The 27,372-nt window shown below is 39.2% G+C and overlaps 1 protein-coding gene across 10 annotated transcripts in view; it reads left to right on the forward strand.

Annotated features, from left to right (window-relative positions):
• The window catches only part of GULP1 (GULP PTB domain containing engulfment adaptor 1), a 173,232-nt gene that overhangs the window by 55,941 nt on the left and 89,919 nt on the right, over window positions 1–27,372 (forward strand). The window contains exon 1 of one of the 10 annotated variants that reach the window (XM_064717624.1): window positions 9,352–9,372. The exons of the other annotated variants lie outside the window; for them this stretch is intronic. The gene's annotated coding sequence lies outside the window, so the exon portion shown is untranslated. Of the gene's footprint in view, window positions 1–9,351; window positions 9,373–27,372 lie in introns of those variants that run through there. 10 annotated transcript variants of the gene reach the window in all.

Genomic DNA, 27,372 nt, shown 5'->3' on the forward strand with positions numbered 1-27,372 from the left:
GACATCCAGGGCATTTCTCACTTAGGGAAGCTGATAACCTGCAGAGGCTTTGATGAGCTGGTGAGAGGTTTTCACGTCTCATTCCACCTTGCTGTGGCACATCAGAGTCTTTGCTTTGTTCACCCAACAGCCTTGCTTAGGGCTGGCTCTGTGTTAGCAGCTCTGTAGGAAGTTATCTTGGTTGTAACAGGCTTGGGTGTGGGTGTTTCTGCTTTTGAATTTCAAAAGCTACATTAGTGTTTTACTACAGAATGTAGCCTGGTGAAATGAGGACAGGGGAGCTTTATTTAGGGTCCCATATTGGTCTCACGACAGTTTAGGTAGGGCTTTTGTAGTTTTTGCAGTTCTGTCTCTGCTGGCCTATGTTCTCCCCTACTGTGACAAGTGTGACTTAATACCCAGTAAAGTAAGTAAAACAAGTGAAAAATGTACTATGGGACTCTGAAGTTTTCTTCATCAAAGACTTCACTGTTACAAAATGCTGATTGCATATTTTGCTGGTCTTTACTAAGTATCTCGTATCCTGGTTTTTCCCCAAGTGTACGTATCTTAATCTTTTTGCAGTTGGGCTACATTTCTCTTGGCTGTGACTGTATGGTCATTACTGTGCCCAAAGAGAAGGTCAGCTGCATTCTTTCAGCATTTTTTGGTTTTTCATACACTTGCAGTCCAGGCTTCTATGGAGAAACATCTGTTTGCTGTTGGACTATGTGAATACATGCAGGGACCTCAAAACATATTTAAAAATGCTTTCTGTTTTTCCTCTTTATGATAAGAATCTATTATGGTATTATTCCTGGCTGTTTTGAAAAGGTAGAGGTTTGCTCTGTCCACTGCAGGTTTAGGTCTATTTTTCAAAGCTGAAATGGAAAAATACAGAGATTTGGTGGGGTTTTTTGCTATTTTTTTTTTTTTTAATGTGGTTATTTCCTGCTGAATTGCTTACAGCCAAAGATAGAACAGAGATCAGGTGGAATTTTTGCAGGCATATTAGAGGGGGCTTGTATTGGGTCTGGAGTTTGTTTCCTTGGAAGGAAGCAAACTCCAGACCAAGGAAACAAACTGCAGACCCAACAGAAGCTCTCTAATATGTCTGCAGAAATTCTACCTGATCTCTGTTCTGTCTTCTCGGGAGCTGGGCTTGTGTGGGGCTTCACTGTTTGGTTGCAGTGCCTGTTCCGACCATCCCCTCTCCAGCCCTCTCGGTGGGAACTCTTGGAGTGGTAGGGTTGGAACACTTGGATCTTGGGGATTCAAACTAATCTCTGAATAGTAGAGCAGCTCCATCTGCTCCTAGTTGGGAGTATATTTCTTGGTGCATTCATTCTTTTGAGAAGCTTCAGAACTCAAGATAGGATTTTCCCACTTGGCAGTTGTACTTTTGCTCATTATGTCTGTGCACGAGGATTGTCCATTGTTACAATGAAATACCAGTCTTGATGAAAGTGAATTCAATATTTTGTCTAGCTGAAATTTAGGATATGTTAGCAAGGCTGTAGTTCTGTAATACAACCTGAGTTACTGTTATACTATTTTTTTTCTTTTTTTTCTGGTGTATGGTAATACATTTTTCGTCTGGGCATGAAAAAGCAATGCACATCTTAAGGATTATGGCAGAATATCTAGCAACAGACTTAAGAAAAGTAGAACTGTCCAAATAAGTCTAGCAGGTTTTTACTGCTCTGTAATATTTATGGGAAAGTGAATGGTTACAGGGTTGAACCTGTGTTTGAAGTAGAGACCTTTGTAACATGCACATGAAAAGGGGTGTTCTTTGACTCTTCTTGCTAGGTGGAAAGTGTTTAATCAGAAAATTTACCAAATAAAAGAATACATGATAAACTTGCCATTTCATTGGGGAAGGAGGGATTGATTTAAACCCCAACCTGGTAAGAAGTTGATGGGCTGAAGCTGTTATTAACTTAACTCCGTAGAAGGTTATGGAGTGGCAATGCAGGTTTTGAATCTGTTTGTCTCCCTATACAGTCAGTACAGCATTGGGAGCTTTTTTTTTTTTTAAACAGGATTGTGTTTGGACTGCATTTAGAAGTAATATTCCCTAATTTAGTTAAGTGTTTGCCAAGCATGACCTGATCAGAACTCCACCATAGTGGTGTTGAACTGGAGTAATGTGTTCTCCAAAGGCAGCAATGTCTGGTGAAGAGCAGGTAATGCAAGGTCCCCTCCAGAAATTGTGGATTGTTGTGTGTATTGATTTCCCATCATCAGTCAGTACAAGCTGATTGCTGCTATCTCAACAGACAGAGATTTTTACCAAGAAAACAAAGGAGGGAAAAGTAAAAGGTGAATAAAAAGTAAAAGTAAATGGCTTTGAGTAGGAAAAAAATAGGAGATCAGTTACTGGCTGCAAAATGGGCTCTAGAATCAAGATGATATTTCAGGAAGTTAAATTTACTAAGAATTTAAACAGTAAGCACTCTTAATTTCTTTGAAGATGATTTTAATCCATGTTAAAAGATCAAAACAAGCTTTAATGATGAAGTAAAATGTTTAATGTGTACTTTTTCTCTCTATATTTAGTGTGCTGCTTCCAGGACAGGTGAGACTCAATTCATTTACAGTGCTGAATGACCTTGGTCTGTGCAGCCATTGCAGGGGTTGCTCGTCTAAACTGTGGCAAAGCCAAATACTGGGTTTCAGCAGGATACATTAGGTATTCTTTTGGAACTGGAGTAAGATAAAGTGTGGGGATAAAGTGAGATAAAGATGGAAGATGGCTCACTTTGGTTTGAGCAGGTTACTCAAAACCAGAGAATATCCCTGTGAAATGCAGCTGGAGAGCTGTGCTGCTTTCTTAGAGGCCATTGCTGCAGTGGAGTGAAAGAGGAGGACAGAAGCATTTTTATGTGCTCTACATGATCTTCTAACTGTGGAATCTGAAAACAACCTCCTAGATAGACATAAAAGCTACAGGATGCCTCTTCCTTCACCAGAACTCATGGGGTTGCTTGGGGAAGAGTGATGTATGGCATCTAGAGAAACTGTCCTTTAGTCTGCATGGCTGAGTATCTGCACTCAGGTTGCTCAGGGCAGCTTTATTAAATATGTGCAGTGTTGGAAAAAATGTTATACAGAACTTCTTGTGTGTAGTGTCTAGACTTGGCTTTGCTTGCAACTTTTGTTTGTGGGAGACGTTTAAATTTAATCTTATTAATGGATTTGGTTCAGGGATAATTTTTGAGCCTCTTATCTAAAATTTTTTTTCCATCTAATATATTTTCTCACTATGACTTAGGCTTATCTTTGCTTTATGTAATATGATTTGCAAAACAGTTGGAGAATATCTGGCTTTTAGGTCGCTGATTACAGCTCTTGTGGTGGAATGTATTTGGCAAATAAAAATCTGAGAAAGCTTTTAAAAATTCAGATGAAAATTGAACTTAGCCACCTTAAATATATTATGCTTGTTAAAAATCTCTATCTGATGATATGGTTGAGAAACCCATCCAAAATACTTCTCAAGAGATAATTGTTCCATATTGTTTGTAAAAGGGTTTTTCAATTCTCTTTGTATCTATGAAATAGCTCTATTTTAGTTTAACATATGCAGTGAAGCACACGTTATTTCCATCTAGTATATTTTGGTGATTGATCATTAATTGTAGGTTTGTAGGTTGGCAGTCTTGTTTTTTGTATTGCCTCACTTGCCTTTTCCTCAATACTTGTTGACATTTAAAACATCTCAAGATAGAAATTTCACTTTCTGTATTTAACCTTGTCTACCATATTATCACATACGAATGAATGCTGATTCTTAGTTTAAACAGGTGCTTGCCTTGTTTGTCAGGTAATTGTTATGCATCACCTGTGTCTAATGGCAATTAGGGTTTTTCTTAAAATAGAATGTCTCTGTGGCCAGGGCAATTTCAGAAGTTGCCATGGATGCCAGAAATGTTGCAGCTCCAATGTTCCATGCGTTATGTATGAACCTTGTAGTTTTGCACTTTTGTTCTTTTCTTTCCTGGGTTATTCCTGAAAAACAGTATGAATCACCCAGGATGAGGCTGGGTGCTTCTTCTCGAGTTTACACAATCATGCCTTGACCAAGGCAGTCTTCCTTAAGATGGGGGATCATGTTCTCTGTGTGATGCTTTTGTGGTATTGGCACAACTGAGATTTGAAGTGAAGCCCGTGATCCTCGTTTCTGCCATTGCTTCCATCTGCAAGGGCGGTTGTGGTTCATGTCCTGCTCTTGGTTGGGTGTGCCATGCCTGTTGTTAAGGGCAGTGAGGATAGAGCCAAGGATATATAATACTATTGTGTCCTATGGATGAAGTGGAGCCAAGAGAGGAGCAACTGAGAGGCTTTAAAAGCCATGATCACTGTAGAGAAAATACCATTGTTTTTCCAGAGTAATTTATTGTTTTGTCACCTGATGCTTTTGGTCCCTGTTTACTTGAGTTTTGTGTTCTTTGTGTGTTTTCCTTTTTTCTTTTGTTTTCTTTCCACTTAGTTTCTTGTGGAGTATTTCTTTTCTTCTCAATTTTGTTATTGCATGGTCATAACATGGAACAATTCAATACAGATTGAGAATTCAGATGCTGTCCACTGTGCCTTGATCCACAGGAGCAGTTCAGAGCTGTGAGAAAGGGGTCCTGTGTGATTGCAGTCTCAACTGAGGTACTCTGAAGTATTAGGGAAATTTAGGCTGTGACTGAAGAGCTGTGCTGAGGTGTGCTTTAGACCCTTACAGGATGGCAAAAGTAATAAAACCAACAGTGGTTTTAAGTGTAGTGAAGTAGTGATAAACTTGGTGTTTCAGAGAAATCTAAAGGGGTGCAGTGTTACAGCGCAGCAGAGACTTGGCCATGGGGAGCACTTTAATGTGAGACAGTCTGAAAGCTCAGGTGAAGGCTTTCCATGAAGAATATGTGGCATCAGCATTCACTATATCATCTCAAATTACTAAGAGAGAATAATTCTCTATTTTGAGTAATGTCAATTCATATTTTAGGGCAAGAAAGTAGATCAAATTACAACTTTGTATGGTTTTTTTTTTGCCTTCAGACATGCACTGTTGTTAGTCTTTTGTGTTGGCAACCATTTGTCTCAGCCTGTCCATTCTTATTTGATTTTTATTTGTTCCAAGGCTTGATTAGGAGTGATGTGCTGCTGGAGTGTCTGAAGATATCATTGTATCTCATAGAGCAATCTTGTTGGCTGAAATAACTCCTTAGTCCTTCTTTACATGGTGCTCTTTATGGTTGTTGTAATGACTGTAAGTAGTTTGTTACTAATCAAATGAACCCTTGATACATATTCATGTGCAGATGGCAGGGGCTCATCTCTGAACCCTGCCAATCCTTTGCAGTTGGTTGAGTGTCAATGTGCAAAATTCTCTGGTTTTAATAAGGCATTTTTGATCAATAATCATGACTATTACTGAGTGTTGACATCACTTTTATTCATGAGTTTTGATAGCAGCACCAATTAAAGTAGCAGCATCTAATGCATCATTAGAGATAAATTTTATCCTTGGCATGGTTTCTGTACTGTGTGCATTTCTCATATGAGGTGATGACGCTATCAGCTGCTCCAAATGCAACTCTGTATCAATGTGTTCACTCTCAGTGTTGTGATAAGAGATATCAGTTAGCTGGGGTTGAGTTATGTACAGTTTAGAGATCTTAATCTGTTATTTACTGATTGGAAAACTTCAAATTGTTTCAGTTCTTTTCCTAAGTAAACCCAGGACTGAAGAGTTAAAGTTCTATTTTGATGGTAAATGCATTTGCTTACTACTTTCTGTCTGCGTATAGAGCAAGTGTATTTTATTACTGGGAAGCAATATGTCCATTTAGAAAGTGACTTGGGCTACAATATTTTTGTTGGCAAATTTATTTTCCAGGCATAATGTTCTGGTTTTTTCTATACCCATTTGAGGGAAGATGAAATCACCATTAATCATGTTTCAAAGGCTGTGATGCTGCAATTACTCTGTTTTATGCAGCTGTGGGCTGTAGGATGTAGGCAGACTGTCATCTGCAACCTGGCCTTCTTAAAGTAATTCCTTATAAATCACAAACATAATCAAACTTTTATCACCAGATAAAAACAATGCTTTTCTTTAATACTGGCCCCAAATTACTTACCTGTCAGAATGTTTCAATCAAAATTGCCATCTAAACAGGAGGAAAAAAGGCTGTGCTTCCTTAAATCAACTCAAGGCAAGCAGGTGGCAGGCTTACAAAGAGGGGCTTGAATTCCAGTTTCGGTTTCATGGACTACTGCATTAAAGAACCTGCATTGAGAAATTGGTGTGTCCAGCTGCTTAAATATACTCATGTGGCTGTTCCTCTGGGGGTGGGGAGCAGGGGTCAGTCATTCCCCTAGCTTTTCAAAGGTTTTAAATAATGAAACTCTTGTAAGCCATAGAACCAAGGTTTTCCTTCCTGAAATGTGTAGGCTTAGTCTGTGTGATGGCTTGAAATATGTTTTTAGGCGGGTGGACTGTGAGGTTGGACATAGGATTGCCTCCCATGTGCAGATGTTTGCAAATCCAATCAAAAAGAAGCTAGTATACATGATGAGACTTGTGTTAGTTTAGCTATTTTAAAACAGTCTTAATTTATTTACAGTGATATGGGCTTCAGTAAAGCCTGAAAACCATGGAAGAGGGAATAATTAGTGCAAGAGTTGAGTCTAACTGCAGCCTCGTATTTCTATTTGCATGTCAGTTTGGCAAGCTGGTAATTTTTAGATGTCCCTCACTTAACTTTCAGCTTTAAGATAATAAGCACAAAATTAATCTTTTTGAAATAGAAAATAATGTTCCCAATGCTGGGATATAAGGGAATCAATTTACTGAAGTACATGAGATCTCTCCCCACACACTTCCTGCATTGTTTGTCTATCCTTCACCTTCCCTATCTCCATTAGCTCCATTTCCAGCTCTACATGTGTCTTCAGACAATGTTTATAATCACTGTCTTCTTTAATTACTGATGAAGCAAATAATGTCTGGAGTACACACAGAAATCTCTCAGTACAACTAGAGTGTTGTTTGGGGCTCTTTGGTGATTTTCATCTCCAAATGAAATTTGTTAGTGGTATTTCATGAAAGTTCCCATTAAATGTGTAACAGCTTCTCTGAAATATTTGATTCCTGGTTTGACACTTATGTGACTTTGCTATCCCTACACCACATTCCCTGGTCATAGGGATGGATTTGCAGCGTGTCCTCGTGCCACCATTGGTGTTCCCTGCTGCAGGGACTGCTGTTTGCTCCAGGAGTGTGGCACATTCTGGGCTGACTTCAGCTGCCTGCATCCATTCTGCAGTCCGTATCCATAAGGAGTATTTGAGGGGAATGCAGGCAGTGCTAGGAGCTTGCCAGGCTACAGCAGCTCTGTGAGGAAACCATCTCTGCCAAATGGCAAATCCTGCAGTGCCCAGGGTCACAACATAAACCTTTTCTTACAGTGAGGAGGTGCCCTGTGGGAATACATTCAGCACAGTGCACAACAGTTTTAGAGGGAAAAGCTGCTCTGGGAGACTGAGGTATTTTTCCAAAATGGTCCTGCATGAGTCATTTGGAGCTGCAAGCAATACTATAATTACGTTATAAGTTGTACAGAGGAAGGAGTTCTGAGTCCCAACTTCTAAATTGAGAAGTTTGTGTTTCTTGACTGCATAAAAACTGTTTCTGAGCCTTGCATTGTTCCCCATCTCAGTCCCTCTCTAACTTGGAGTTAGGAAATAGACTAGCTGAAGGACAGATTTCTTGCCTGCTGTTGTGGCTCTCCTGGATTCAGTACTGCTGAAACCCAGAGTGAAGTACACAACACAGAGAAATTGTGTATTGGTGCACTCTCCATGTGTACACACAGAGCAATGTGTGTTTGCATGTGCACATACTCCATTCCTAAAGACATAAGGGAAAGTAATTCACTGCCTTAGCTTTTTTAGAGTGATGTATTGGTGCAGATTTATCACTGTTCTTTCAGTCTCACAAGGCTGTCATGATCTCCTTGAAATTATTTCATCTCATAGATGTTTTGGAGCTGGCATGTGGGTGGGCATAGATCAAAAAAGCTTTTTTTAAAACCTCCTCATGGTTTAAAATGTTCCAACAATCAAAGGTTTTGGTTTTTTGTTTTTTTACTGATACCATAGACTTGTAAAATTTCTTATATGCTGCTAGACAACAGCAGGATAAGTATTACTTGGTCTGGGAATTTTTCTTGGTTTTGTGACATCTTTTGTAATACCCATTAAAATGCACTGAGACAAGCTTTTGCCTCTGTTTGTAAACAACTGTCTCCAGTAGATGTATATCTGCAGATGGGTTTGGATGAGAATGAGGGCTCTGTAGGTGTGCAAGGACTGGCTGTGGAGGGAGAACTTGTGTGATCATTTCTTAGATAATGAGCTCCAGGCTTGCTGTCTGTTTTAAGGCCAGGGGCTGTGTGTTGGTTGTCCTGGCAGAACTCTGTGCAGTTCTTGTTTGATAACTGGTTTGATTCAATTCTTGTAAGCATGTTTTAAGAAGATTAATAAATGAGGTATAGTAATGGAAGATTTGTATTTGTACATTGTACTTGCATATCTACAGCTGAACGTAATCCAGGTTCTGTCAGTTTCCCTGTTTAACTTGCACTTTCAATTAAATACCAGCCACCAATAGCTGAAAACTCCTTTGAGTCTCCTTCCAATATTTCCTGGAGTGTTTTGCTTATTTATGAAGCTTGATGTGCTCATACCCTCTCTGTTCTTCGTCTCAGGCACAGATGACAGGTAATGATCAAATAAGAAGTGTAGTACTTTATCTTAATTCTCAAATCTGCATTTTATGCTTTGTTTTTCTTTCATGTTTTTATGACTAATTCTGTTGTCCAGCATTCTTGCAGCATGTGATTTGTCTACGTGGTTGTTTTTGAGTGAGAATAAGAGTGGAAGGAGCAGAAAAAAACCCACAACAATGTTACCAAGAAAAACAAGATACAAAATGTATTGTCTGAGATTAAGATAGATTCACTGAGAGTTTTGTTCATTGTGGCAGTTGATTCAACCCCAGTCTCACCAGTGGAGGCCCATCAGTGAGTCACACAGAGCTGGCCTGTGCTGAGCAGAATAATTCACATTAGCCAGTGACTTTTGGAAGCTGACTGCAGTGTCCTGTGCTCGTTCCCAGGATCAGTAGGGGAGTACAAAGGAATGATCTCTGGAGTCCCTCAGCGGCTGACCTGCCAGTGGTGATGCACTGCCTGAATACCTGGGGAGACAAACCAAAATGTGTGGAGCTGTAGCAATAAAATGGAGTGGTAGCATCCTGGGATATTGCTCGTCTCTCTAGTCTTAGAGACCTTCAGACTATCCCTGGCAGAAATGTCTCTCATGCAGAAGAATTAGGTAATAATTTAGTTGGATGTTTCTTTCCTGTCTAAGAGTGACTGCATCTTTATTCTCAGCTTTGCGCATACTTTATTACCTAAAGTGTGAGAAATTACTATGTCTAATTTGGGAACTTTATTTTCTTTCCCCTTTAGTCTTTTCTTTTTATAGAGAACAATGTGGTTTTGAGCTGCAAAAAGTCATAGCTGGTTTCCCTTGAGAAACACTCTTAACTTCCTGCTCCCTGTATTAACCTTAAGAAAACAGTTTGGCTTAGTAGATTTTGTTTTTTTTTTTTTTTTTTTATCAGTTGGTTTACTCCCTTTTGTTTCATTGAAAGCTTTTACCACCACGTTGCATACAGTATTTAAAGCTTGTGTGGGCAACAGGTTGTTTAGACAACCCTCAGATTTGTCATGAGGTTTCTTTAAACTTGGATACAGTTTGACATCTAATTGATGTTCTGGCTGCTTCCTTCCATAATCTGCTAGAGCTCATTGTTTTATGGGACTGCTATAACATTTATATTGCAGGGTGGTTTAATTCCTTTGAGTACAGCCTTGCTTTCTTATATCACCCACTGTAGAATGTACTTTAGACCTTTACATATTAGCTTTATTAATTTTCCAGGAGTATTTCACATAACACAATAGATAAATTTTTTTTTTGAAAGTGTGTTGTCAGCATTACTCCGTGGGTATGTAAGTAAATCCACTTGTAGCGTGAAATACGTAGGTAGCACGTTCCTGAGACATACAAGACTTTTATTCTCATCTGTAGAAAAGCAGGGTCTCTTGGGTCTGTTGAACCAGAGTATTGATAACAATTATTTTTATGACCTTGCAAAAGAAGAAGGTTAAATACTTTGCAGAACAAAGAGGAGATGAATAATCACATTAAAATTATGTAAGATTTCAATAGGGAATTCCTCTATGAACTGAAGAAGACAGAGATGGGATAAACAAATTTGTAAAGGGGAGTTTAGGCAAGACTTCTGGCTTAGCTGTGGCTGTGGTGGACTGTGGAAACTCTCCTGTGGATTTAAGGTTTGGAATTCATTTTTTTTAAATGGCATAATCCAAGGTAAGTATCAATGCCCCAGATGTGCTGTATAGGTCCACTAGGACAAGGGTGGTTATTTATCTGGAGTTTTCAAACAGACATGCTGAAATGGTTTGGAACATTTTGCTCTGAGATGATGTCAAGCGTAGTGTACCTCACAGATTTTATAGCCTTCAGTAAATGCCGTTTGTTGTCTTCTAAAACTGGCATAACTTCTGCTAAGCTATAATTATAAAGAAGCATCCTCCCTCTCTTCAAGGAAAAGGAGAAATTGAGTATTTAGGAAGAAGTTATCCTGCGTCCTGGGACTTGTACAATTTGAAATAGCATGAAAGAAACTCAGCTTTCAGAATACATTTTATGGTTGTAGGTATTACTGAACCTGTGCAGGATTGCTTTGGATGTGTCTAAGTGAGAAAGTACTGGTTTTGATAAAGACAGATTTTTGGCAACTGTTTGAGAACAAACACAGCCAAGGTGCTTCGTGTCTTTCTCTGATAATTCAGCTGAAGAACCTCTCTGTGTGTGGTTTCTGCAATGTCTGTGCCTCGAATATAAAGAGTGAATTGCTGTAACTTTCTGCTGCACATCCAAGTTCTTTTGCTGACAGCTGCTCTGTAAATATAATTCCTGAAATATTGGTTACAGTGACTGTGAACAGTACAATATGAAGGGGTTTCTAAATAAATTTTGCTGGCAGGCAGCTGTGCCAACAGCTTCAGGCACTATGGGGTGAACAGCAAATAAGCAAAAAAAGGAGTAGAGCCATTTGAGTCAGTGTAATCCCAGTTCCACTGCTCCCTTTGATCTAACCTTGAACGCTGCATTAATGAGTGTTGCCTTCCAGAGTGTTCTGTGACCTTTTCTCTTGTTCTGCTTTAATATGAAAAGCACAGTTGGGATGCTGTTACCATATAGTTACTAAAAAGCCTGGGAGAGCCAAGTAAAAGTGGTCACACTCTTTTTTTATGAAAGAGTGTTTGACTCTCATGGGTGAGGTGTCAATCTAGGTGTGAATGACGCTTAAATATGTGTTTCAGTCTTGTCTTTTGGGTCAGATCCTGTGTCAGTTGACAGGAAAATGTTACAGTGGATGCTGTCTTTAAAACCCAAATTTGCAGAGGGGGGAGAGTGAGAATTTGGAGCTTCTGCTGTCTTCAGGGGAACAGGAGGTGCTCAGCTGTAGAGTCACAAAGTCATTATGTGTGGAATAGTTTATGGTTTTGTCTTCTGCCTGGAATATAAAACTCTTAAAAAGCGTAGTTGTAGCTCAGAAACAAAAATACCTTCATGAAAAAGATGAAATTGCCACTCCTTTGTCTTTTGCACTTTTAGTAGAAAAAACTGGAGTGGTTGAGTGTCAGAGTGTGAGTGCAGCATTGGTGTGCTGAGTTCAGTACTGTCATGATGTTGAAATGGTACAGGATACATCTCACATCAGATGAAGGGACAATGCATCTTGTAGCTCCAGAACACATGCTCTTAGGCAAATGCCCTTCAGCATTTATGATCTTGGTGTCCCAATGAAGGCATGATGGAAGCAAGTGAAACAGGCGAGCATGATGCATTAGATAATTACTATAACTGACACATGTGTTGTTTGGCACAGTAACAAAGCACTGAAATTACAGCCTTGTGGGGCAGTGTGCAGCCTGCTGGGGGAGCTTCCTGATGTTTCAGCACTGGGTTTGTGTTCTAATAGTAACCTGTGTCATTAGTTATACATTTGGGGTCTTGACCTCTGGGTTGGTGAGGCGACTGCCTGGATAACTGAGGCTATCAGCCGCTTGCTAGGTGAAATCATTTGGGATATTAGGATTCAAAGGTAGTAAATTGTGTTTGGTACCTCTGACTTTTTCCCCAGTAGCATAAACAGAATAATTAAGCACCTGGTGCAATGTCCTGAAGCCATTTTGCCTCCAATGTTGTTCTGCTTCTTGAATCAACAAAAACTGCCTTTGCCTCAGATAAACTTTAAGTGAGAGTATAGGTTTAGATTTGAGTAATATTTGATCATGGGGCATCAGAGGTTGAAGGTTTATCATGATCTTTAATTTCTTATTGAATTGAGACCACAATGAAAAACAGAATTTCCTTTTCATAGTTATCGAGTCCCTGTGTGATTATAAAGTCTTATTGATGACAAAAATAAAATAAAATTCGCTATGAGTTTTATACTATTTTATTTCACTATGAAATTTACTATGATGTAATATCAAGTCTGTAATTTGTTTTTTTACTATTTCTTCTTGTGTTTCTATGAAGATGAAAAGGTGGTCTAATGGTAAGAATTGCATGTTTGATAAGGAATTGGGTACTTGTAGATTTAATCACTTGTTTATTCGTTGTACTCAGTAGGTATCGGGTTGCAATTATTATTGGTGGGCTTTGTGCTGTAGCTGAAAAGCCTTGGATATTTATGCTTCTCCAATTTGTGGTTAAAAAACTATATTGAAATCCTTGAATGCAAGAACTTCATCTTCTTAATAACAACTGACTGAAAAAGAAAAAAGGTACATCAAACTGTAGGAAATTGTTAAATAATGTGCTAGAGGCATTGGTGTCACCTGGCTTTACTTGCCATCTTGACTAATGATATAGGAAAAAGGGAAAACATAATTAATTGGATTGATTTTGGTGAAACTCAGCTGAGAGCTAATGAAAAAAACCCTGTGGCAATTAATGGAGAAAATGGTACAGGGTGATGAAGGACTGCATAATCTAAGTTCCTGGTGTTTTCCTTAAAGTGAATGGGAAAAAAAGCAGCCAGGTCAGGGGAAGAAGAATGAAGTAGAGAAACAAGAAATGAAGGAAAAGAAATAGCAGGAATTCATATTCCTCACAAAGGCAGTTTTTACACTAAGGCAGCAAAAGATAAATCAATGAAAGGAGTACATAGAGGATGTGAAGTCATTTATTCATTTAATGGATCAGGAAAATAATATTCCCTTGATGATAAGGTAAAATTCTAGGTCTTGATGTCTTGATACTTGAAAGTCAAGGGATCCAAGAAGATTGAAGGAAATAGTATAAGTAAACATCTCAGACTGAATCAACAAAAAAATCGAGGTTCCTAGGATGGCTTATTCAAACATTCAGTAAAGGGCATATTTTCAAATCCTCAGTGCTGCACTAGAGGGGATTGAACTTGCTTGTGCTGAAACAAGATATGGCACCTTTTCTACAGACACAGTTCCTACAGGCTGTGGGAATGCAGTATTCATTTTTATTTTTCGTTTTTATAGTTATGAAACTGCCAATCAGTTTTTCCTTAAAGGATCAGGAGTTCTTGTCTGATTCTGCATGTCTCATGCACTCATATTTAGTGGGATTAATTTAAAAAGTGGTCAAGCTACTGCTCTGTTTAAGTGGTTATTTTGTTGGTGTAGGGCAGATGTGCATGAGGAAATTATGTTGAAATATATATATCATAATTCTTATTTGAAAATACAGTTCTATTGCTCGCAGCATTTTAGTTTGATTTACACTTCTCCAGCAGAACAGAATATTAAATTACATGAAACATATTTCCATTGAGCTGTTGGCATTACATTTCTTAAAATGAGATAACAATTATTGTGCTTTGATAATACTCTAGTTCAGAACTTGTATCTGTCATTGCTTCTTTTTATTCTGCTACATCAGAAACTATAAAGCAGCAGTAACAAAGGTACACAAATGTTGGCAAATGAGTGATCTATGAGAATTAGTGTCTGCTCTGTACCTTGGCAAGAAATTGGAATGCAGAAGGGTAAGCTGGTGATATTGTTGCTTTGCAGTGTTTTGCAGAAAAGGATTAAGCAAACATTTTCATTTTTTTGTGGTTGAGTAGAGGAAGGTTTCTAATACTGGAGTGAATTACTCCAGTTGGATTTTCTGTGTTCTTCTCCATATAAAGTGCTTGTAAGAAAGTCCAAGCTTTATACTTTGCAGGGGTTAGAGAGATGCTCCTTTTTCCCCCTATTAAACAGCATCCTTGCCACAAGACCCACTGAGTGTCTGTCAGAACTGAGTTTTTGACCCAAAGCTGTCCCAGTGCAAGCATCTGTGTTCCAGTAGCCCTACTGCTGAATGAGAGAATAATGCTTGCAGGCATGACACTTACAAACTGGCTTTTCCTTTTTTGTTCCTTTTCTATATCCCTCCCTTGTCCAGAGCTGATAGATAACTCAGGACTTAGACTGCAGACATGGCTACAACCCACTGGAGCTACAGTCTCCCTGCTTCACTTCTCTGTGGTCTAGAGAGAAAGGCTTGCCTAGATAAAGCAAAGGCAGCAGCTGTGAGTTTACTTTCATTTACTGGGGAAAAAAGGGCAAATTTTGGGGTTCTGCAGCACTACAGTATATAAGAGTTTATTTTTAAAAGTGACTGAAATATACTTGTGAAAAACATTAAGTTCTTCAAATGATTTTTAAGTAGGGGTGGAGAGCTAGGAGCCACTGGAAAATTGAGTGATTAGCTTTGTAAAGGAAGGTGAGCTGAAACAATGCGTCAAGCTTTCATTGATCTTTTGCAGGGATACGCAAAAGCATTTGTTTAGCAAGCCAGTGGTTAACTAAAACTTTCTCTTGGCTGGTTTCATTTGCTGCAATGTGCTCTAGAGCAAGTGATTCATTTGATTATAAATCCCCAAATCCATTGAAGGACCTGTCAGAGCGTAGAGCTGAAGTTGGCTGAGGCTGTCTGGGAATGCTGCTGGCATTTCCAAAGGTTTTCCTTGACAGGACCCCAGGATGGCTCTGGCAGGGGTATCACAGCCTCTGCACAGCCCTCCCCAGCTTCTCCAAACACATCACTCAGGTGCAGCTCCTTCCCGAGCTCCTTGCAGCACCATGGTCCAGGAGGTGTGAAAATACTGTATTTCAAGTAAAAGTTCCTTGGATTTTGGATTACTGCTGTGGCATTATCTTGTGGAATGACTAGAATAAAGTGCTGGTTTTCAGGAAGTCAGTGTGTATGTTTATAACTTGGTTGTTCATTCTGTCTGACAACACCAACTCCAAATCTCTCCCATGGCTGTTCTGGATTCACCTTCTAGCTCTGCACTCAGAACTTCCAGATGAGTCTGTCTTTCCACAATGAGGGGCAAAGCCAGACCCATTTACAGAAACTGTTGTTGATAAGACTCTTTACCAGTCCAAAGCACAGAATCATTTTGTAAATATAGACCTGTTTGAAACAGATTTGTATAATATTCTTAGATAAAAATTCTTTTGCTGGTTTGCAGCAGGCTTATGTAGTGTGTAGAATTCTGCATTTTAAAGACAAATCTGGTGTTATTAAAAAAGGCTGTATTTTTAAAAAAAATTGGTCCTTGGGCTTTTAAAGGTGTATATGCTTCTGGTGTCCATCATTTGTTGATGCATCATTGTAAAGTTAGAGCAGAAATTACATAAAAATGTAATTTCTACAGAAACCTTTAGGGCCAGGGCTGATCACTGGCATTTTCAAAATCAGTTGTTGACCAGTATGGGCTCTAAAAACTCCGAAATACCAAACAGGTTTTGACTTCACTGTATTAGAGTAAAAAGACATCTTTCAATAACTCAGTGGTTTTGCAGTGGTTTAGAGTTTATTTTTACTCTAGCAGTCATAGACTGCAGTAGCAAATGGTAGGAGGTTCTGGCATGCATGACCTGGTTCAGCTGGGTAGCACTATTGATTTGTTTTTGCAGTGCCTCTGCTTTAGTTAATTGTAACTTTGTTTTCTGATCCTTGATTAGCTCAGTGGTAAGTTGTCATTACAGCATTCAACTCCCTGAGGACATGATCTATAAGGCAGACTTTTCCAGTGGAGGGTCATGATTCAGCTAGTTTACACATAATTTAAACAGCAGTTGGCCTAATACCCTGAAGTGGAATTTGAGGTACTTGTAGTCCAAGAGTGTAATACCATAAATTACTGTTTGTGTGAAGCACTCTTTAGAGACCTGCAGGAGAGGCCAGTGGGACATGGAATGCCCCTTGCGTTCCTTTTTCAGCAGACAAGTGAAGTTAAAATCTCAAGGAAGATTAGGAAAACAGTTTCACTTAGAGCAGAACTGCCATTTAACGTTTCATTGGGAAAGCTCTGTTTCATCACAGCTGCCATAATATTTGTTTGTCCAGATTCTGTATTTGGATTTGTTTTCATGCCTATTCCAATAATGGGCAGAATAAAAATGTCTTCATGTGGTTAGATTAAGCTAATGAACTCTAAATTTTGCACTTACTGGTGTTCTACTTTTTGTGTAAGTTCAGTGCAGAGCTGCCTTCTGTTACTTTAAACAATTTTTAAGATACAGGGAACTTGTCTCTGCTATAGCATCTAAATGGCTTTGTCAAGCAGAGCTCATGTCTCACAATGCCTCTAGAGGCAGCAAATTGAGCATAAATGAGTTGAATTCATGTCTTTTCTGACTATTTTGGCACAACCTGTCTGTGGGCTGAAGTGTGACTGTCCCTGCACTTAAGAAGAGATTGTTATTTACTGAGAGATTTCTGATGTACACAGAGGCTGGGATTTCCAGTTCAGTGCCACAGCACACGGCAGGGTGGAAGGTGGCAGGGACAGTCCTGCTGCTCTTCTGCTTTCCACTGTTTGTTGTCAGACCTTTTTATAGTGTGTGATTAGAGAAAACCTCACTACAGTTTTTTGCAGGGCTTTTTCCTTTTTTTCCTAGACATTTTCCTTACAGGAACTGTTTGTGCCAGTGCAGAAGGGCAGTAGAAGTAGGAGTCAATGTTTGGACAGAAGGCAGCAAGGAGCACAACTGCTCCAAGAGTGTGAAAAATCAAATGCAAAACTATTCCTGTGACTAATGAGAGAGTAACATCAGATACGCAGTGTTTGAATGGCTGGGTTGCTGCAAAATGCTTTTCAGCCTCTGAGGTAGTGACTAACTTAAGTGCATTAGCGCAGGTTTTAAAAAAACAAACTACCGTCTAGATTGTTGGGGTTTTTTTTAAATGTGATTGAGTCAAAACTCTAGAAAACCTTCTCTCTTATAGGGTGATAAGTAAAATTTTGGGTCATGGTTGAATATGGTTTTCTCCCAGAGGGTGGTTGGGAACTGGAGCAGTTCAGGTGGTTTTGGACTATTATCTCAGACACTCAGTGAAATTCTTGGGGCTGTTCCATGCAGGTGAGATGTTGGACTAAATGATCCCTGTAGGTCTCTTCCAACTCAGAAAAAATGTGAAGTAGTATGTTTTAATAAGCAATATTAATCATGTAAAACTAGTAAGTATGTACATTCAAAAGATATTTTTCCCTTAAAGCACTTTAAAAAATTGTGTAGAGAATGTGAATGGTGTTCTAAGTATAAGCAAGATATATGAAGATGGTGTTCAGGTAGGTGGGCAGAGTTATTTACACAGACTTGATTCAGAAAATCTTTGCTATCGATGTTTAAGCTTACAAAAACAGTAGTGAAATCCAGTCTTAACTGCAAGGTGTGTGCATGACTGGATTTTGGTTTTCTGTTCTTGAGTGTGTTTGATTTTCTTGATTCAAAAATGGATTCCCCTTATAGGGGCAGGAGTTGCAGTGCACCCATAAAAGATCTGTGTGCTCCGTGCTGTTCCCCATGATGTGCTTGTGTAGAGCTCTGTGTCTCTGCTTTGATGTGTGTGCTGAGCTGTCCCATCCCTGCTGTCTGTCTGCTGCTGCATCTCTGCCTCCCCAGCTGCCAGACTGGTTTTAGCTCTGCTTTGTCTTGCTTCCTTTATTGCCTGTGGTGTGGGCAAGGAGCCAGGCAAGGCTGCAGCCAAATGATTCAGAATGTAAAATGCCTTCCAGGTCTGCTTCAGTGCTCTACCTTGAGATTCTTGCAGTCACCTTTCCTACAGGCATCCTGCCATTTGGGAGAGTCACTCCTTCCCACAGGGCCATTAAACTTCTGAAGGTTTGCGGGGGGTGAAGATTCTGCCACATCTCTAACTAATTTCTTCTTTATAGGCAATTATCTTTTTGTTTAAACCTGCATCTAGGCTGCATTATGCTTACTTTTTGTTCAGCATTAGGCTTTAGCATCTCTTAAAGTTGAGCAGTTATATCATTTTAAAACATTTTTGTCTCCAACATTTTGGTGTATTATTAAAACAAATGTGTGCATTGCAGTGCTTTTTGGCGTAATATGTAAGGTCAAAATATAAGTATACCCTTTAGTTTAATGCACATTTGAGATGCAATTCTAGATGCTTTATCCCTTTTAGCTTAAATAACCATAAGAGCAGTGCCCTCTGCTATGGAAAAAAGGGCTTCATCAATATCTAGATGTGCTCTGTCATTCAGGAGCGTCAGCAGCCAGGGAATCCCTGTGCTGCAGTTGATAAAGCTTTTGGATGCTCTGCTGCATCTTTACAATTTGCTGTCATCAAGCAGAATAGCCCAGTTGATGTTGTGCAGGTCACAGGGAATGAAATGATGTCCCAGCCATGTCCATTTCCAGGTGGAGATAAGTGTCTGAAGTGGTTGCCAAAAAAGGTTGTCAATAGAGGTAATCAGTGACTAAAAAAGCAAACAAACAAAAATGTGGTGGATTTTGTTCCTGTGTTTGTCTTTCTTCCCAGTTGCCCTCCCCAAACCACAAATATTGTTGGCGGAGTGTTTGGAAGGAATCCCACCATGGGCCTTTTCAGTGCTTGCTTGGGTTAATTCCATCCTGCTGTTGGTGCTGCTCCTCAAAACCACTTGTTTTATTCTTTGTTTATTAGAAATACAGAGTGGCTTGCACTTCCTGCTTTTATAGAGCTGCACTTTATCCAGGAGTAAACAGATGAATGGAAGTATCAGAGACTGCCTCAAACAGGTTTGTGAGACAGCTCTGTAGTGCTTTGTAGACAGAGCAGTTGCACAGCTGCCCTCTACCTAACCCTCAATCTGGTTCTGAACTGCAGCTCTTCCATATTTCTGAGTCATGGCCAAGCCAATCCACCTGTGGTCAGCAGCTCAGTGGCTTTGCACTGCAGATATTATTTATAAGGTAATTTTTTTTGGTCTGATACTGGTTAAATGATACGTGAAATTGAGAAATTAATTCTCAACTTTCAAATGCAACCTGTTGCACTTGTTATTTTCTTTTACAGGGAAATTACAGGAACATTAAAGTTTTGGTCTGTCAAAAAAAACCCTCTAAATTAAAGGATATCAGACCTGAATACCAGATAAGTCATGTTTCAAAGACGCAGAATAACAGAAAATACAGGCTTGCTGTGTTAATTTCTTTTTACACTAGGACATTTTTTGGAAAAAATATTGAAGTGTCTCTCTAGTTTGTCACACCTATATAATAACAGTGTTTTGAGAAAAAAATTTAAAAAAGCAGCAACTTGAAGACTTAACAGTATATAAAATTAAATTTTTAGCTTCTGCTGTGAGGTTCATGGCTTTGTGGTGGCAAGTAGGGTTTCTGTCGCAGGCTCTCTTCCTCATTCTGCCTGCATCCCTTGAATTTTGAGCGGGTTTTATTTTCCTAGGTGAATTTAATGCTTTTTGCAGACTTACTGCTCTGACAGTAACTCTCTGGCATGTCCATTATCATGTGCTTGCTCTGCCTTAGTGGACATTAATATGCAAGAGCCTTTAAAAAGCGTTTGTGTCAGAGTGCTCCCGCGGCTCTGGCAGCAGTGTCAGCAGCTCGGGTGAAGTGACAGCCCGAGGGGTGGCTGTTGTGTGACAGAGCTCTCTGCCACCTTTAAATAACTGCCATGGCTCGATGCTTTTGCAATTTTCCCTCACCAAGGCTCTGTGTGTTTGCATTGCCATTTACACAGCGTTCCAACAGATCCCTGAGCAAGTGTTCATCTGAAACTGCCAGTCTTAAAACTCCATTTATTCTTCCCTTCCTCTAAGGAGTTAAAAATTAAAACATGCCTCTGAATATTCTTCTGCACCTCTTGATTGTTCTGCTTTGTGGGTGTTCACTCAAAGCACAGAGTGTGTTTCCAGCTGTTGGCTTCCCTGTACCCTATTCTGCATTTTTATACATACTGGTAAATCTGGTCTCTCCAGTGTTTTATCCTTGAGTGCTAAACAGTGACAGAAATGTCTTCTCCTGAACATCAGTCTGTGTCTCTGTCCTCCCATCTCTAAAATGAAAGTGAGCTATGAAGCTGGCAGGTCCTTATTATGTGATTAAAGAAGGTGTCAAATACTGTGATGATGGCAGCTCTGTGGATATTTAAGAACTGATAGCTAAGCCAGGTGATTTTCTAGTAAGTCAATTGCTGTTCACCCTACAGAAATGATTTACTGCATTTTAGAGAATTTCTGTTAATCAGATAAACCATCTTAATTGCAGTGATAATGGCTTACTGACAAGTACAAGATAAAACATGGGATTTTAACCTTGAGTCAAAGTGGCAATTAATTAAATATTTAAAGGCAAGTGTATAATTTCTATTTCTTTGCTTTGGAGAGTGGATCTCAGTGCTTGTAAAAAATATCCCTGACTGATAACATGATAAGACTGACTTGTTATTTGCCAATAACACCAGACTGTTTTGTTATACACCTTGAAGTGCACTCGCAGTCATCCTTTGTGCTCAGATTTGGATGCTGCTGGGTAGATATCTTTTTACCAGCAGAAATGTAGCTTATTAACTCTTGCTGATGAAGATGCACAGATCTCTGGCTAGCAGTCTATCGAATAAAGATAGTTCTCAAAATTAACTTTTCTGACAAGAGGAGGTAGCAGTGTCTGCCAGCAACTTTGCATTTATCACCAAGGAAATTCTTTAGGATTTGGTTACTGACTTTTTGAGCCTTGAAAATATGCCATTTGGCAAGTATCACAATACAGAGAAGTAAAAAACAAGTATCAAAGGGTGAGCTGAAAAAGAAATCATTTTGACTTGGAGAAGAAAAGTGCAGATCTTCTAACACAATGAAATATTAATTGATTGTTTTGATCAGCATCTTGTAAGGAGTACTCACAAAACAGGCAGATCAATTGATGTAAATGTCACAAGTGAGTTGTTCGTGACCCTGAGCACAGCAAAGATTTGTTTTCATGAGAATGAATATTCAGTGCTGGAAACCTTGCACCTAGTGCTGGAATACAGCTGTGTACAAAAAAAGACCCCAAAACCCCCTATTCAGTGTGAGCTGTGAGAGTTGATGGTTTATGTGGATGACAATTCAGGGCAGAACTGTGTATCTCATAAAAAGTAACCTAAGAGAGGATACCCAGCTAACTTTTACTGGGTTTTCCACGTTTGCTCCCTTTGCCCTAGCCAAAAAAGCAGAAAATAAAGCTTTCAAAGGCACCATCCTTTTGTCAGGAAGCTGTGTAACAGGGCAAGCCTCTGCTTGTATCACATATTCAGACCAGTCTGCAAGGTCTTTATCTTGCTAATATTTTAAATAATTCAGTGCCTGGCAAGATAGTGACTAAATATCATAAAATAGAGATAAAACCACAATTAATCCAAAGTTGTACAATAGCCACAAATTGGTGAAGGAAGTGGAATAGTAAATGTACGCTTGTTTCCTAAAACAGATAGTTGAGCAGTTTAAATGCGTGGTAGTGAATTGCTCCTCCTTTTACTTCAGGCATTTGGAGGAAAAGCTCTTGGTTTTAAGTTTCTTGGATGAAAAATAAGAGTATTATTTGTCCAGGACCTTGCATGAGTGAAATATCTCCTGTTCATAGAGCAACAGCAGGGGATATGAGCTGCCCTCAATATCAAACGGATTAATTTCAGTTTGGATGGTCAGCTAAGACCATTCGAAAGATGGAAGACCTATTTCTGTCAAGGAAGGCATAGCATGTCACAGTTGTAAACATAGTGAAGTGAAAGGAGTGGATGTTTGGCAGAGAGATGGGGATTTTCCATCCACAAATACCTTGTAGTACCTCCTGGCTCCAGTACTCCCAACTTCCAACCTTGCTCCCTCTTCAGATTCTTTTCAGCTTATCAAGGCATGGATTTTCATGTGTATTTTGTTTAGCTTAAATAATGCTTTCTGCTTATTATCAGTTAGGAAGGAAACTGATAATTAGTCACTTTTGCTTTCTCTTCCCTTCCCCCCATAGTTCTTCATGTTGTTTTTTTCTTTATATATAGAAATGTGTGTTGCAGTTTACATGAGTGTTTACACTGAGGTTTCTATCTTCAAGAAATAAGGTTTTTCTCAGGTGATCTCATGCTGCTGTTCTTTGGCTGTGCCCCTTTTCTTGTTCTAAAAGCAGAGCCCAAGATGCAGGAATTCAGTAGCAGTCTTTTTTGTCCACCTGCAGGAGACAGAGTAGAGTGCATGTCTATGTATGTGCCTGTGTAGTAAAGCAATTTCCAAAGAAGAAGGAGCTTTGCTTGAGTTTTCTTGCATATGTTTTCTATTAAAACAGAATGGGTTTTAGACAGGTGTGGGAAACTACAGCTAAAGATTTGATGTATTTGAGCAGGATGTTTATAACACTGGCCTGTAATGACTATTCCTTGTTTAAAAAATCCTCATGTTTCTGCATTTCTCATTATTTTCTTTGTGTTCATTTTTTCCAAAAAAAAAAAATCAACTGCAGTAGAAGCAAGACTGTTTAGGATGGTAATTTCACACAAGCTTAGTTTTTTTCAGTACTCCTAGTTATTTCTTTTGAAATGAACTGTGAAATACATAAATACCAGTAGAAATGCACAGCTTGCTCTCTTGAGTTGTCATTATTTTACTGTAAAACAACATTAGAGGCTTTTGGAAAAGCAGTATTGAGACAGCGTCTGTGAAGTTGTGCTTGTATACAAATCCAAAACGTCAAGTAATTGAATTTTTTTTGGTGACTACCAGTAGTACTTGCATGTGATTGTCCTGGAAGTAGCTGAAGGAATCTGAACTGTTACTGTTGATTCATAAATTCAGCAATGCCAATGTATGTTGTTGGGGAAGAAGTAGAGGAGATGAGCCTGGGGTTTGGTGTGGTTGTGGGATGCAGGCTCAAGTTTCACAATGATGCTTTTGTTTCATCAGCTGATTCCTGGGCTTGGCTTTTGAAAAAAAGCATTTTCTCAAGTGCATGAGTGCACTTTGTGATCTGTGGTTTCCCTCTCAGACAGAGAGTTGATAACTGTGGGAGAAGATTGTCTGGCTGTGTGTTACTGGGGTGTCATGAAGAAGTCAGTGGAGCTGTGCTGTAAATGCAGGAGCACAGCTGTTAGCCCTGAGCTGTGCTTCCCAAGGGCATCAGGCAGCTCTGGGTGCTCAGGTGCCTTGTGCTAGCTGGAAGGGACAGATGTTAAAGATCTGTGAGCAGAGTTGAAGTTCAGTTAGTCTGCAGCCTTCACCTGCACGAACAGATTTGAGAATCTCACTCAAAAGGCATTGATACACTGAATTCATACACTGAGTTCTTGAAGCCTTGGTAGTGAAGTTTTAGTTTATTGGAGGACTGAGCTGCTGCAAAGCATCACAGTTTTGCTTCAGTGCTTGCAAATCTAGTCACTACCTATACCCAGAGCCATAGACCAGACTTGGTATCTCAGAGCTGTTAAGAAAAAAAAAAAAAGAGGGACATGAGGTGCCTGGCATGGGCGTTTAAGGAATTCAGTATGAAACTCTGGCAAGGGTCCGTTTCCATTTTTTTAAACATTGTATTTCCAAACTTTTTGGTTTGGTGTTTTCTGATTTTGTTTTGTGTTGTTTTGGGTTTTTTTCCTTTTCTGCCTGTGCTCCCACTTCCCTCAGGTTTCAGGAGGGTAACTTAAAAATTTCTTTATTTGAAAACGTAACAGGTGTTAGTACCTACTTACCTACATCCCTCTTCTTTTACATCCAGCCATTAAGTTATGGACTCTCCCACAGAATACGATGTCAGCAGGTGCCTAAATTTCCTCCCAACATTAAGGAGGATAATTCTCTATTTCTTTCCTCTGGTTCTAGAGGTTCAGCCCAAACTGATCCCTGCCTGGGGACAGAGCTGCTGTGTGTCATGGTTTAATATGCTTGTGAAGGGTGGGACAAGGCAGTCTTTCATTACCAAATATTGGAGTTGCCTCACTGAGGGTTTTAAAGCTGAACAAACTGTGAACATGACTTGCAGCACGTTTCAACCACACGGATGTTAATTGGAGCAGGGACGGGAACTGCCCCAGTCCCCAGCAGCCAGTACCATTGTGTGAGTGATGTGATCAGTCTTTCAGTCTAAACCTCATGGTCTCTCATGTTTTAAAAACTTACATCTTTTCCTTAGTCCCAACTGTAATAGAACATACAACTGGCGCTTGCTAGCTTAGAAATTCTTATGTAATAGTCTGGATTTTCAGTATTTTCCACCAAATTACTCTGGGATGGATCACTTGCCAAAATGTTGAAATAAGATTAGTAATGACTGTAATAGTGTGCAAAACCTGAATGTTTCTCCTGAATAGACACTGTAATTAATTTAATTTGTCATAAATATGATTTTGGTTCCCATGCTCTTGTGTCTCTTCCATATCTGTGAATTTAACTTCATACCACCACCTTACCAAAATGGTTGGGCTCTTCAGACTGTATTCAGATAACCTAAAGGAATGTAATGTGCTAAATCCTAAGAACCCATATAATAATCGTGTTTTTCAAGATACTCCCTCTGAGATGCATTTAGCACAAGTGAGAAAGTGGATATTGCCAACTTTTCTCAATTTTGAAAAATGTTGAAATCACTTAATAAAGCCGATCTGATCTCTATAAATAAAATTTAATACTGTCCTTTAGGCTAACCAGTTCAAGCCAGGAATCTGAATGCATTAATATTAATGAGAAATCTATTGATTTTAATAGTAAGGGATTGTGTTCAGTATCATGGATTTTAAGTCTTTGTGTAGTGAATGACACATCTTAAACTCTTAAGTGAATGTCATTCTTTCAGAAGCATGTAATGTGTTCATAATTGATTATGAGAAACTAAGTTATGAGAAATTTTTATGATAGTGATATTTTTTATCATGTAACCTTTAGCACTGGAGCTGAATGCTGGTAGGAATTGGGCCGTAAGGGACAAGAAGGCCAGCATATGTAGCCTGCATAGAAGTCTGTAGGCATAGAGTTTATACAGGGTTCTGGCTCTCCTTTGAGGGACAGCCGTGGGACCAGGGACCCCAAATTCAATTACAAAAGTATGGACTTTAGGTCCTGCAGATAAATTAGATTTAAATAATGATGATAATATTGTAGTCCTCATTTCCATAAGAGGACAATCCCTGCTAATTTTGTATTAATTTTTTACTTGAAAAAACATTCCCCAATAAAAACAAAAGCCCAAAAGCTTTTGCAATTAGAAGACAACACCCAAACTGATTTCAGAGACTTAGGAAACCATTTGGGATGTCATAGTTCAGATCCCTTAGAAAAAGGTGATTTACATTTTTCACTTTGTATTTATATATAGGAATGAGCCTGTTGAGAGACTGTAGCAAAGAAAATATCTAGTGTGTGCTGTACAGGAGTAACAAAAATACAGGAGCATGTGTGGAGAGATGAGGGCACATCTCTTCTCATACTTCTCTTGCAGGTTGTTCCCTGGTACCTACCCAGAAGTTTCTTGGTTGCTCTTGTCTAAACAGACATATGGAGCTTTCTCTTCATCTTAATCATCTTTGGAACATCAGTAATCAGCTTTTGAACTTCAATTTAGGTTAATGCAGATTGAGGGAAGCACATGAAGTGGTCCTCTGGGACCTGTTGAGCATATGTGCACATTGGTATGTCTGATGCACTTTTCAGGATTGGCCAAGTGTATGTTGGTAGAAGAGAAAAATTGTCTTTTATTAAAATCTTGTGCCTCCATAACAGATTTGCTAAATATAATGAGTTTTTACTCTAAGTGGATCTAAACCTATTTCTGAAATTGGTTTGGAGATTTACTTTCAGAATACCTAGTGAGTCTTTTGGTCTCACCTTTTCTGTCAGCACCACTTCTTACAATGTGATTACAAAAATGCAGTGAAGGCAGTAAATGTAGCTGGAAAAAAATTCAGAAGGTTAACAGAAATTTGCTGCTGTTTTGAGACCTGAAAGTTTCAAATACATTCCCTCCCCCTTAAAGAAAGTATGGGGGGGGGGGGTTGAAAATCAATTGCCAGTAAATAAATAAATAGGTTATCCAGATTGCTGTAGAGCAATAAGTTCTTCTGGAGGAGGAAAAATAGTGATGCCAGCATGGAAGTAACCATACTCTGTGTCAGGGAACACCTTTATTTGACTGTATCTATCTATTCAAGCAAAGAGTATGTGTGAAATTCTGGAAAATTACTCCTCCTGTGAGTCAAAATCTCAGGTGCCCAGTAATCCCTCCACCAGAGCTGGGTTATTTTTAAGAGCTGTTCTGTGTTTACCTGTCTGTGGTGGACCCCAGTGATGAACTCTGTTGCTGTTAGAAACAGAGAACTCACGAATCTCCCCAGGTGCTCAATCATCCACCTGGAAATAGTGGGACAGGCAGAAATCTTGTTCTGATTGCATCTAGCTGATCAAATAGCTAATGGGATGTGAAATACAGAATACTCCTGTCTGCAAGATGTTTGCCATCTGTCTGTCCTTTGGGAGCAGATGAAGGTGTCTGAGCTCTTTGGGAGAGGAAAAAAAACACATAAAGCCCTTCTGCTGGCTCTGAGCATCTGACATTTGTAAGTTCTTCTACACTGAAATAAGAATGTGAAATCCTTCACATTTGACTCACTGGTGCTTGTGGAATGCAGGAAAGAGAAAACTCCTCTCTTACATCTTGTTATGGTTATTTAGTCATAATGAACCAAATAATAGAAAATGGAAATAATAGAACTGGTTTCTGCAGAAGAGGATGCTCTTGTGCTTGCAATGACTCTTTTTGCTTGGACAGTATATGTTTCAGTTTGCTCAATGAGTCATGTAATCCGCTAATATGTATCGGCATAATTAAGCATAATAAAAAATTATTGTTTACCAGTAAATATGCTGAGAAGTACAATATTTTTTAAAATTACATTGTTTCCAATGCTTTAAAAGACATCTAGAGAGCT

The sequence above is a fragment of the Zonotrichia leucophrys genome, chromosome 7 (genome assembly GCF_028769735.1).
Source record: "Zonotrichia leucophrys gambelii isolate GWCS_2022_RI chromosome 7, RI_Zleu_2.0, whole genome shotgun sequence".
NCBI classification, from domain to species: Eukaryota; Metazoa; Chordata; class Aves; order Passeriformes; family Passerellidae; genus Zonotrichia; species Zonotrichia leucophrys.